The 12052-nt window shown below is 48.1% G+C and overlaps 1 protein-coding gene across 8 annotated transcripts in view; it reads right to left on the minus strand.

Annotated features, from left to right (window-relative positions):
• Window positions 1-11386, minus strand: part of STAG2 (stromal antigen 2) — an 83472-nt gene extending 72086 nt beyond the window's left edge. For 3 of the 8 annotated variants that reach the window (XM_037407759.1, XM_037407756.1, XM_037407758.1), the window contains exon 1: window positions 11154-11385. The gene's annotated coding sequence lies outside the window, so the exon portion shown is untranslated. Of the gene's footprint in view, window positions 1-9814; window positions 9940-11153 lie in introns of those variants that run through there. The other 5 variants (XM_037407760.1, XM_037407757.1, XM_037407755.1 and 2 more) reach the window with 3 other exon arrangements.
• Between the last annotated feature and the right edge of the window lie 666 nt (window positions 11387-12052).

Below are 12052 nucleotides of genomic sequence, written 5' to 3' on the forward strand. Positions count from 1 at the left end.
CCCAGTTCTGTTCTTTCACATCAGTTCAGTAGTCTCTCCACCAACTACCTCAAAGTAAAAAACAACCTTCCATTTTCAATGGATTGCCAACTCGATTTTTCTCCTCCAGATCTGCCCCCTCCCCCCCCCAAAAAAAGGCTTTAATAGTTATTTCTTTTAGTTCCTGACTTCATTAAATATTTAAGACAAACATTTACATCTTCCACATCTGAGAGGACAATGTATTCCAAGATCTTACATAAAAGCAGTTATTTATGCCACTAATAACTCAATGCCAACATATTCCACAAAAGCAAAAAAAAGTTAAGGTGATGCAGCTGGACACAGAACATACTTCTGAAATGGTTCTAATAAGCATCAACATATTCTTATACTTTCCTATCTTTCCCATCTTCCCTGGCATACTCTCCTTCATCCTGGTAATACTATTTCATCTACTAGGATGCTTAATTCTTTATATACTGTCAAATACTCCTTACTGTAATGGAACTGGAAAACTTCAGTGTCTTTAATCCCCAAGCCACCAAAGAAGATGGACTCAACCTTGCATCGAACAGAACTGTTCGAATTTTTCCATGCTTCTCTTCACTGGAGACAGGGAAAGACTAAGCCCATTTGTAAAATTATGCGAGAACACATAAATCCTCTCTGTAAACAAAACTTCCCTAACCAGTTCTGAATGCAAGGTATGCCTCACATAGTTTATACCCCCTTGGCAGAAAAAGGAAAACTTGAGAATTCTGTTTCACAGAGATCGTTACTGCATTTGCGGGTGAATATGAAGAACCTTAATGCCTGACCTACTGTATATGAAAAGGATGAATTACTGTATTTCCTTCTATCCACAAAAATGTTTCTAAAAATGTTTTTGACATTTTTATATCACACTGATTTATACAACCTGTGTTCTTGCCACCTCTGAAAATTTTTGTTTAGCAGCGACTACTGCTCTGAGGCACAAATACACTCTAAGTACACAACTTTATTGACTTCCATAAAACCACTGCATTGCTGAATAGAAACTGAGCAGTGTAACGAGAAAGACAATGCAATGCAGCAAGAGAAATAAAATGCCTAAAGGCCGATTTTTCTGATTACGTTTCAACTGTCAAGCCACAGGTCTTCGAGTTTACAAAATCTGCTCTATTTCACAGTAGAGTAGTAATAAAGTATACACACATTGCTACATCAGCAGCAATTTTTAATTCCTAAACATTTTAAGAATAACAATTTGAATGTGTCTATTTTCAAAACACAGCTTATCGAAGTCAGTCAAATGGAAGCCCACTTAATAAAACAAAAGCAGCTTAAACATGTAATATTAAAGACAAAACTGTAATCCAGCAGCACATGCAAAAAAAATCCGAACGTTTTTCCATTATCATTGAACTATCTGCCTTAACAAATAATTTCTGTGCTTGGTAAATCAATATGCAAAAGCCATTTTCACCTTTTTTGGGCCAATCATTTATTAGGCAAGTAATGACAGACCTATACCACAGATGCAAGAGAGATTCTTGTGCAGCTTTCCTCTCTGGTTACCATAGTTTCAAATGAACTGTAGATTTCTAGAAATAATACTTATGAGAAGGAGTAAAAATACCACTGCTTAAACATGAAAACTGCAAGAAGAATCGTTTTGATTGGTGTATGAATGACACTGAAGTGAACAGGTAAATGCTTAGGAAAGGAAGTTTTATTTGCAAGACCTTGTCATAGGCACAGCAATGAAGCTCAAGTATGAACAGCAGGAGAAAAATAAAGATAGTAAATGCAACCAGAGGGAAGAGGAAAGCAGGCACCAAAAAGTCATTCGGTAGCCATGCACCCCTCTCTCTTTTTCAATGATTCCCAATAAAAACCACAATCAGCTCTAAACCAGGTCATCAGCTTCCCAAGCCTCCATTATCCAGGAATACTTTCCAAACATATACATACTGGGGGGTGGAAGGGTGTGAATCTTCATAAGAACTTAAGAGATTTTAAGATCTGAAATAAAGACAGACCTTCCAATAAAAATAGCATAATAGGTTGCCACAGAGACTGTGGAAAAACTCCATCCTCTTAAAACATTCAAAACTTGACTGGACAAATTCCTGAGCAATCTGGAGGAGCTAGACCTCCAAAGGGTCCTCCTATTTGATTCTGTGATCTAGAACTCAAGTAATTTTTCTCTGTGGTATTACTTCTAGGAAACAACTGCACATCCAAAGCTTTATTTTATGTGGTGTGAAAAGGAAGTATTTCGGATACAGTTTTCAAACAGGTACATAAAGCAACAATAAAAATAAAACAGTACATGGCAGCACACCAAAATGGAACTTTCCTTTATAGTTCCCATCCCAGAACAGCACAAAATAACAATTTTTTAACTTAGGTTAATTATCTTAAATTATGAATATCCCAGTCTCTCCTTTACAACTGCAATTAAATTGCATTCTTTACTCTAAATAAAGATACAATAGCCTGTATCAATCCTACTTCCTATTTGTCTGCCACAAGCATAGCACTGCCTGCCATATGCATACTGTAGCTACCGGTCATTCTTCTTTTGGGAAAAGGGGGGGGGGGGGGGGGGAAGTCTTTATCAAGTTTCCCCAGTTATCTCCCTTGGAAAAAATATCATGATTGATCAGTTCTCTGTTTCTAAAAAGATCAGAAGTAAAATGAAGAATATTGCCAGTGATCAGGATGTACCGCTTTACCACTCAAATGGAATCAGTCACTATATCCATAACTAAAAAAAAAAAAAAAAAACAAAATTTATTCCAGGACTCACGTCACATAAAATCACCTTCAAATTAAAAACCAGACACCTGAAACACACACTACATGAATTACAAAACCTGTTCCTGACATTTACTACTTATATTTTTTTAGTAACTTCAGTTACCTATATATTCAATTGCCCATAGTAAGGTAATAAAGGTAACATATAGAAAAACACAGATGATCAATATTCACATCCCTAATCCATACAAACTCTCCTCATACTGAACACTCCCTGCTGGAAGATTACACTCTGACAAATAAAGTCAGCCAATTATATTACTTGTGTATATTATCTGCTCTGATTGCTAGGACTTGATATGGTCCAAATTTCCAGAGTTGAGCCTTCTGAAGGGATGAACTAGGACTTTTACCTTAAAGAATAACAGTTAATTGCATGAAAGACAGAAAAACCTTATCTTGAACAGCTTATTTTTATTTGCGAACAAAGTAAAAGTCAATCTTCTTTTCCCAGGTGAAATGCTGCAAGGAAGATACTATTTTACAAAACTTAGGCTGAAATCCTATGTTAAATAAAAAAATACAATTCAGCCATAACCAAGAACTGCAACATTACCTCCAAATCAAAAATTTTAATCTCCTTCTAGACAGATGACATGTATTAAGCAATAGGGAAATAACTGCATTAAGTCCTCTTTGCTACGTGACTACATGTACTACATCACCACATCTTCCCTGGAAGCATCACAATGACAAGCATGTACACGAAATGACACCCATCTCTCACTGGAAGCAGGGTACCACTGGGAAAGGGAGAAACTCCAGGGAAGCCTGCAGGTAAGGTTAGTTGTCTGCAGATCACCCAACGCTCACTCAAGGGCCAGAAGTTGAGCAGCATTTTATCAAACCCTGGCAGCAACTCGAAGCCAATATTGGAATGTAATTCCAACTAAATAAAACATGCACACCTAAAGCTTGTTGTTTCTTTTTTAAGTGGTCTGTAGTTTCGGAAATATTCGTGCATTCTGTCAGTGTATTTGATTTCTTTTCATTACTTTGCTAATAGAAAACCCTGAAGTTTGGATTCCAGCTATAATTCTTCTTTTCAATCTAGACCGCTACAGACATACATATTACATGGCTATATGCACCACTGCAGACTTTTTACAAAATACAGATGAAATTCATGTGCTTGCCCTATCAACCCTAGAACAATGGCAACAGATACAAAAATACTTCCCTCTCGAGGAGCCACACAGCAGCACTAACAAAAAAATGCTGTAGAAAACAAATATTCTTCCATTGACTTCCAGTGCCACACATTTCCTCTCTAAGCCACACTCTAATCCAATGACTAACCTCTACTGAAATAAAAGTACAGACAAGCAAAATGCATTAAAGGCTGCGTAAGGGCAGGACTAATAAGCCATCAGACTCAGAGCTATAAGAAAGTAGAAAATTCATCTATGTAAAATTAAAAAAAAAAACCCACAAACCAACCAACACACACTCATCTCTAACTACTTGTTTTGGGTTGGTATTGCGATTAACTTCTCAATTATGGATCACAATCTACACTATATATATTGATATGCCTATCTTCTTACACCTACTCACTTTCATGATACTCTTCTACAAAAATAAGCCCTCTGGAGGGGGAAGTTATAGCTAGTTACACAATCAAAAAAAGGTACAGAATATATTACATTAAAGGACACACCTGGACATAAAGTATGTACCTCGATAAAGCAGTTACATGACAGCTAACTTAATTTCCCTCTGAAGTCACAACAGGACAAGAAGTAACTGCATACAAATGCAGTCCTGTACGTCCTTAATTTCATACTCAAATTGGGATAAAAAAAGTTTTAAAACAGACTCTGTCCATGTTCCTCCATGCAACTCCAGCCAGTAAAGGCTAGGAATAGCTAACTGTCACATGAATGCCACAAGGGAACCTTGGGGGATCAAATTTTCCCATATCCCTGTCTCCAAAATTGGGTGCCAGACCTCTCCTCAGATCCGACCAGTTGAGGGCAATTGTTTTTGAGCTGGAAGAAAAGATCTTTTCCATCTTCCCTACCCAAGGTCTCACAGACCTGGGATTTTCCTTAATAGTGCAAACTTGGAGATACAGGGATACTAAAAAGGGATACATTACACTGTGAAATGTTGCGATGGCACAACCTCCCCCCCCCCCTTTTTTTTTTTTGGGGGGGTGGGGGGTGAGACCTTGGTCTAGTCTTGGTGATCCTGGCCATCAAACTGACTATACCAAGAACAAAGAGTGTTTGTATTGATACCTCAACAGTAGACAATCTTCCTCAAGACAGAAGGCAGTCAGACAACAGGCCGTCAAGCTTCCCAACTTGATCAAGTCACCATTAGCCCTACATATAGGTGTCTGTGGTGATCTAAATGAAGGCCACTTCCAGAAGTTTCCCTTACTTTTGATTTACTCAAAAAAAAAAAAAAAAAAAAATCAACTTCACCAGATTCTTACGAACTGCAACATGAAAAAACTTACAAGAAATTCTAGTTAAGAAAACACATGATTAAAGGTACGCTTTTAATCTCCCAGTTCCAAAACAAGTTTTCACTGTATCACTCCCTAGTAAGTTTTTGACCTTGTTAAAAGTCACATCAGATTTCAAGGCTCACTCTTAAACCACAAAGATACACAGTTTTTTGAAAGCAGATTAATTTTTTTTTTCCAATGTATAAAGCCAACCAAAGCCAGTGGACAAGCCATCAAACATGGAAAGAGTGGAAAAGTGTAACTGGTTGACTCCAGAAAGCAGGCTTTTGGAAAAAAAACACATGCCAGTGCAAGAGCTTCCACTGGGCCGCTGTAGCACTGCGGAGGTGACCAACAGGCTCCCCCCGCCAGGCCGGGGTGTCCCGCCGGCCGCAGGCTGCACCCAGCTGCCCCACCAGGCGCCCTCCGGGCCGCCGCGGCGCCCCCTGCCGGGCGGGGGCGGCCAGTGCAAGAGCGGCCCGTGCAAGAGCGGCCCAAGGCCATGGGAAACCACCACCCACTGGCAGATCCAGACCTCACTCCAGAAGGAGCCCAACCCTCCGACCGTAGTCACTCACACAAGATAAACTCTTCCCTGGCAGGAAGGACTCTCTGATCTTCACCAGGACGTTTAATCTGCCTGCAGCTCCACCTCTGTCCATAGCCAACAGGACAGAAGGGGCAGGAAGACCAGAGCAGATCAAACCACAGGACTGCCATGGCCAGAAGAGCTATGGGACCATGAAGAAGTCCCATTTTTACTCACCCTTCGACTTTCAAAAGCAGAAGTGATCTAAAACATTGGATGGCCTTGAATCTAAACCACTGCAGTAAGCCCATACGTCACCATTTAAGTTTTTGTGATGCACAGGGAGAGCGCTGTTCCCATTCCTCCACAGAGCTGCTGTGTAAATGCTTTGGCTGTTCCAACCCATCCCCTGCTGAACCCAGTTTCCCAAGGACTAAGTTACCACTTCATTCTCTCTTCTTTGTCAATGATCCTCATATAAGGATACTGAAGTTTTCAGAATGTGAACGTTTTAAGCGATACTGAGAAAGTAAGCAGAGCTTATTTAAGAATATTAAGCTGGTATGTCAATGGCTGCTATCAATTGCTTCCTGCCACTGCAAGTACTGAAGCAGATGAAGCTCTTGGAAATTCTAGCATCTAGCTGACAGAGACACAATCCACAACACATTCCTTTTTCCAGTATGTTTTCCCAAGTCCTCACACACACAAATGAAACAAAAAAACCCAACCAATCAACTCACCACCGAAACCCAACAGTACCATTTTGGAAATTCACACCTACAATATCCTCCTAAGGTTCAAAACCCACCAGATAACAAACAGTCACACTGTAGGCAGAGATCACACAGAGTTCAAAACCTCATCTTGTTTGACAAAACACAGCATTCCAGCAACACAAGCAAGAAGCATAAGTAACCAGCAAGAATACTTGCTTGTTTTGGGGGATTCATTTGGTGAAAATAAGCCACCGAAGTGTTTAAGGTTTCTGTAAAACATACAACCTGTTTGTACTGCCACGCCAGTTCCAGAAAACCTAATCTCTCCTATAATATTTCCCTACAGCAAAACAACAGACAGTAACACCACAAATGAAAATGACAAATGAGGACTCTCAAATCATTCTAAATTTGAACCAGAAGTGACAAAGAGCAATCTAATTAAAAAAAGTTCATAATGCTCTGATGTGCTAAACTATTTCATGATTTGACTAAGTCTAATGTAGTTGCTCCCACCAACAAGAGCACACACTTTCAAGTGGTTTGTTGCCTACAGCTATTTTCTACAGGAGACTGTAGTAGCATGTAATATTCAAGAGAAGCTGTCTACATTACTTTTTTAAAAAATAACTCAGTTGCTGTTGATAAGTTATACTGAAACAAAATAAAACTAAATAGGGTGTTTAACTGACAATTCTATTTACACTCCTTCCAAGTGGAAATTATTTCATTCCGCACATTTATGCCTTTATAGATTTTACCACGTAAAGCTGGAATGTGATATATTTACGGAATTTGAGTTAGAGTAACAGCCAGCTAATTGAATACAATTTTTAAAACTGAATGCTCTTCAAGTAGTGCAATGCATTTTTAAATAAAGTATTTTATTTACACCAAATATTTTATGACCTAGCAATTTTCTGATTTCCAAGAACCCTATTTTTAAATATATTAAAACATCACAGCATCATTAATTTGATGCCAACTTATTCAAACCAGTAACTTCAGCTTTCAGTCACAAAACATCAAGCCTTTACGTCTAAAAGAAAAGATCTGTACATAAATTTTAACTAGTCTTCTTAAATACAAGTTTAACAAACCCTTATATTGCTTACTGACTCCACTCAGTATTATCTTTCTGCAACTGTAAATGGATGAAAAACTTCCAAAAACGTAACTCCGGCCCACATACGTAACTTGGGAGATACCCAAGCTCTAGGGAATTTCACAGGAAAATTACAAGTCTCTCCCATCTCCCAGTTTCATGCCTGGGTTTTCTTTTGTTTGTCTGAATTTAAGCTTATACAACACCCATCCTTAAATATACCACGGTTAATACCAACAACAGCAACGGAAATTCAGATTTCTCACAGGTTGCATAAAACCCACCTGTAGACTACAGCATAACAGGCCACTGCTTTTGCTAAAAGGACCCACATGAGCCCCACTGCTTATAGAGCAAGATCTATCTGCTATAGATGGGAATCAATTCATGGTTATTCCTTTATGTAACTCTGAAGCTTTCTTAGTCTCTTTGTTTAGTTAATCAGAAGGGTACAGGGATTCCACCCCACCAAACCCAGTGCTGAAAGCAGCAGAAAGATGGATTGTGCCAACAGCAGGGCATCGGTATTCTCACACCTTGTTTGATTTCGTAACGAAACTGTTATCATGGTTCCAAGGGAAAAGAAACAGTGTTACCCAGCAAAGAGAGCCCCATGCAAGATCTGTGGCATTGTGATTCTGCAACTGATGACCAAGATTTATCCACAAAATTAAGAGTTAGGGATAACAACCGATGAGATAAGAGATTCACGCCAGTCATTGCACAATCACTTGTGGTATTTATTTACCTGCACATAACCAACCGGCCTGCATGTGGGTATGTTTTAAGTCCCAGGCAGTTCAATACCAGGTAAACACGAATAATAAATACTTGAGTAAATAATGGATTTAGGGAAAAGAGAATATGAAAAGGTGGAAAAGTTGTTTCAAACGGCCAAGCATTACGAAGGAGAAAGTCATCTGTCACAAATCGGGACCGCCATGCCAAGAGTTAACAGCAAGAGGTGTGCTTGGGGAACACCTCACTGCAGGAAGCCAGGAACTCTAGCTTCTGGACACTGAAAGCAAGATTGAGCCGAACTCCCAGCAGCACAAGGACCTTCGGACGCGGGCTTCGAGGGAAGCCATCCAAAAGGCGTTTTCTCCCCCTCGCCTTTCACCAAATCCCCACGGAACGGTAAGACGTGGAAGCCTTTCCACGAGGTGACCTTCGCGCCGCCCCCACCGCTCCTGCGGGGGAACCGGCGGCGGCGGCCGGGCCCGGCCGGGGCGCGGGAGGAAGCCACCGCCTCCCGCCCGGGCGGCGGCCAATGGGCGGCGGGCGCAGGCAGGCGGGCGCGGCGGCGGCGGCCGCCCGAAGCGGAGCGGAGCAGGCCCCGGCGGGGCCGCGTGTGACGCACTTCGGTAACCGGACTCCCCGCCCCCGGCACGAACCGCCGCGCTGACATGGCCCCTCCTCGCCCCGCCGAGAGGGACGGCGGCGGGGCGCGGCGCGGCCCCGGGCTACCTGCGGGGGCTGCCGGCCGGGGGAGGCGAGGGGGTCACAGCGGCGGGCAAGGCGCCCGACGGGACCGGACACGCCAGGGTGTGGCGGGGGGAGCACACGGGAAGGAGCGCTCAGCCAGCGCGGGCGGGAGTCGTGCGGCCCGCGCCGCCAAGAAGTAATTAAAAAAAAAAAACAAAAACAAAACACAACAACAAAACAGAACACAAAAACACCCAGAGTAACTCCAGCACCGGACTCGGCGGTCATTGAAACTTTGTGCTAACTCCGAGCACCGCATCCCGGGGGAAGGCAACAACAACAAGAGCCGAGCCGGGCAATAAATAAATAAAAAGCAGCGAAAGAGAGAGCTGAGCGCCTTCAGCCCTCGTCCTCGGGGGTAGGGAGGGGAAAAAAAAAAAAAGTTAAAAAAAAAAAATCGAGGTCTGTCGGTCGCGGGTTTCCCCGGGACGGCCGGGTTACACAACGCTAGCAGCGGCCGGCACCGAGGGCAGCGGTGCGGGCCCCCCCGCCGGCACCCCCGGCCCCGGGGATGGGCACAGGCAGGCGGAGCAGCCCCCGACACACGGGGCCGCCCGGCCCGGCCATCTGCTGCCGCTCTCGGCCGCTCGCTCCTCGCTCCCCTGTCCCTCCGAGTCCCTAACCACGGCAACAACTGCATATATATATATATATATTTTAAGCCGTGTAGAGAAAATAAGCGCCCAGAAAAAAAAAAAAGAAACACCAGGAAAGCTCTCGCTTCCTACCTGGGCAGGGTTCAGCTCAGTTCAGTGCGTGCCGAGGAGGAGGGGGCAGAGGAGCACTATCTAAAACAAAAGTGGCGCCAAAACCCCCCAGTAAGAAGCATTCTTCTTCCTCCTCCTCCTCCTCCCCCCCCCCTCCCCCACCGGGGCCGGCGAGAGCCCAGCGGGGTTCCTGCAACACGCGGCTGCCGGCGTCGGGCGTCCCCGGCACAAGTTGGCAAGAGCCCTTTCTTTACAAAAAAATAAAGCAAGCCGAACGGAAACTGCCACAACTCTTCCTCTTAGCGGGCAGCCGCCGAGGAGCTCGCCCAAAGTCAGTCTGGAGGGGAAAACTCGCCCCACAAAGGCCTTCCCCGGCCTGGGCGCCGGGGGGGGGGGGGGGGGGGTCGCCAGCTCTTTCGGAGGCGGCGAGGGGGGAAGGCGCAGGTCGGTCCCCACGTCCTCGCTCGAGCCGAAGGCACTCGCTCCCGCCAGCCCTCCGGCCCGCTGGCTCGGGGGAGGCGGCCGGAGCTGCCCCGGCTCGGGGCAGGGAGCCGGCGGAGGGCAAAGCCCGATCCCTCGGCACTTCCCTCGGCGGGGAAGCCGGCGGGAGCGGGCTGGCAGGAAGAGCTCAGCTGCTGGGCAGCGGGAAGGAGGGGGAAGGGAGCCCGGGCGAGCGCTGTCAGGGGTGAGAGTCCCCTCTCCCCGGCCTCCTCCGACACCCGACCCCGGGGCACCGGCAGCCGCCCCACCATTTTCTCGGCGCGGCGCGGCCCAGCGCTCTGCCCCCCCGAGCGCGGCCCGCTCCGTCCGCGGCGGCCCCGACCCCCGTCCCCTCCCTGGCCACCCATGAGCGGCCCGGCCCGGCTTGCCCACACACACACCCCACACACACAATGCCCGAGTCCTCCATCTTGCCAGCAGCCCCTGCTCGGCTCGGGAGAAGGGGGGAGGAGGAGGAGGAGAAGGTGGTTCTCCATTTTAGCTCGCCGAGCGCTGGGCCCAGCCTGCCCGCGGCCGGCTCTGGGGAAGAGGAACGGGGCTCCGGGCGGGCAGCGGGGGCCGCTTTCGGCGCCCTCTCGCTCTCTCACTCGCGCTCCCGCTCGCCTCCCCCCTCCCCGCCGAGGCGCGCTGGGAAGGGGGGGTGGGGAAGCGGGGGGCTGGAGTGTTTTCGCGGCTCGGCCCCGCCGTCCTCCATCTTGGCTGCGCGGAGTCCCTGTGGCCAGCCGGCCTAGCGCCCCGCGCCGTCCTCGCAGGCCCGGGGACCGCGGGCCCCGTCCCGGCCTCTCTCCGCAGCCACGCACCGCGATCCCGAGTCCCCCCTCCAAACTTCCAGAAGCTTCGCCGCCATTTTCTAACTTACCTTGCCCAGTATCGGCGTAGGCAGCGAGGAGGCCCAGGCTCGTAGCTCCGCTCCTATATCCCCGGCCCGGCTGCCGGTTGCGCGCCCGGCCCGGCCCGGCCCGGAGACTTGGCCGCGGAGGGGGGGTCTGGGGACGGCGCGGGGCGCGGGCAGGTTATTTAATTTGGCGGCGGCGCTGGGGATTGTTTGGGGTGTTCGCTGCTCGGCGGCTCGCGAGCGAATGGAGGGCGCAGGCGCCACCTGGCGGCCTCCGAGCGAGGCCCGCTCTCCTGGGCGTGGGGCGACACCTGCCGGCCGGCCGCGGCGCAGCCCGCGCCGAGCGGGGTAAACAAGGTGCCGCGCACGCGCGCGCCGCCCGGCCGCTCCCCCCGCCCCCGCCGCCTCGCGAGCGCGGCGCTCCACAGCGGCGGCGGCCCGGCGGGGGCGGTGGCGGGGACGGCCGGGGTCGGGCCGCCGCCGGGGTGGCGAGGCGAGGCGAGGCGGCCTCTTCCTCCTCCTCCTCCTCCTCCTCCTGCCAGGCGGGGGGGCCCGGCCTCCTCCGTGCGCGGCCGGCGGGGGGGGGCCCAGCTGCTGGCTTCATTCTCGGGGCAGGATCGGGTGACTGAAACAGGAGGACAGCCTAAAAAGGAGAGCTCCGGCACGGCACGGCACGGCACGGCCCCGGCCGCGTACAGCCACCCGCGGGCGCGGGGCCTGGCGCCCTTCCTGCCCCCTTGCAACACCGCAGTAACTGGAAAACAGTCGTTCGGCTGAGGCAAAGTTCAGCCTTCCTAGAAATAACCCCTGCCCGCCTGCCGGCCCCCTCGCCGCCCGGGGCTGCCGCGCCGCCGTTGCTGCGCCGTGCCGGAGCCGGCTGCGGGGGTGCCTGTGGCCGTGAAGATAAACGCGCGGCTGCCCGC

Source organism: Falco rusticolus, chromosome 14, assembly GCF_015220075.1.
Source record: "Falco rusticolus isolate bFalRus1 chromosome 14, bFalRus1.pri, whole genome shotgun sequence".
Classification (NCBI taxonomy): Eukaryota; Metazoa; Chordata; class Aves; order Falconiformes; family Falconidae; genus Falco; species Falco rusticolus.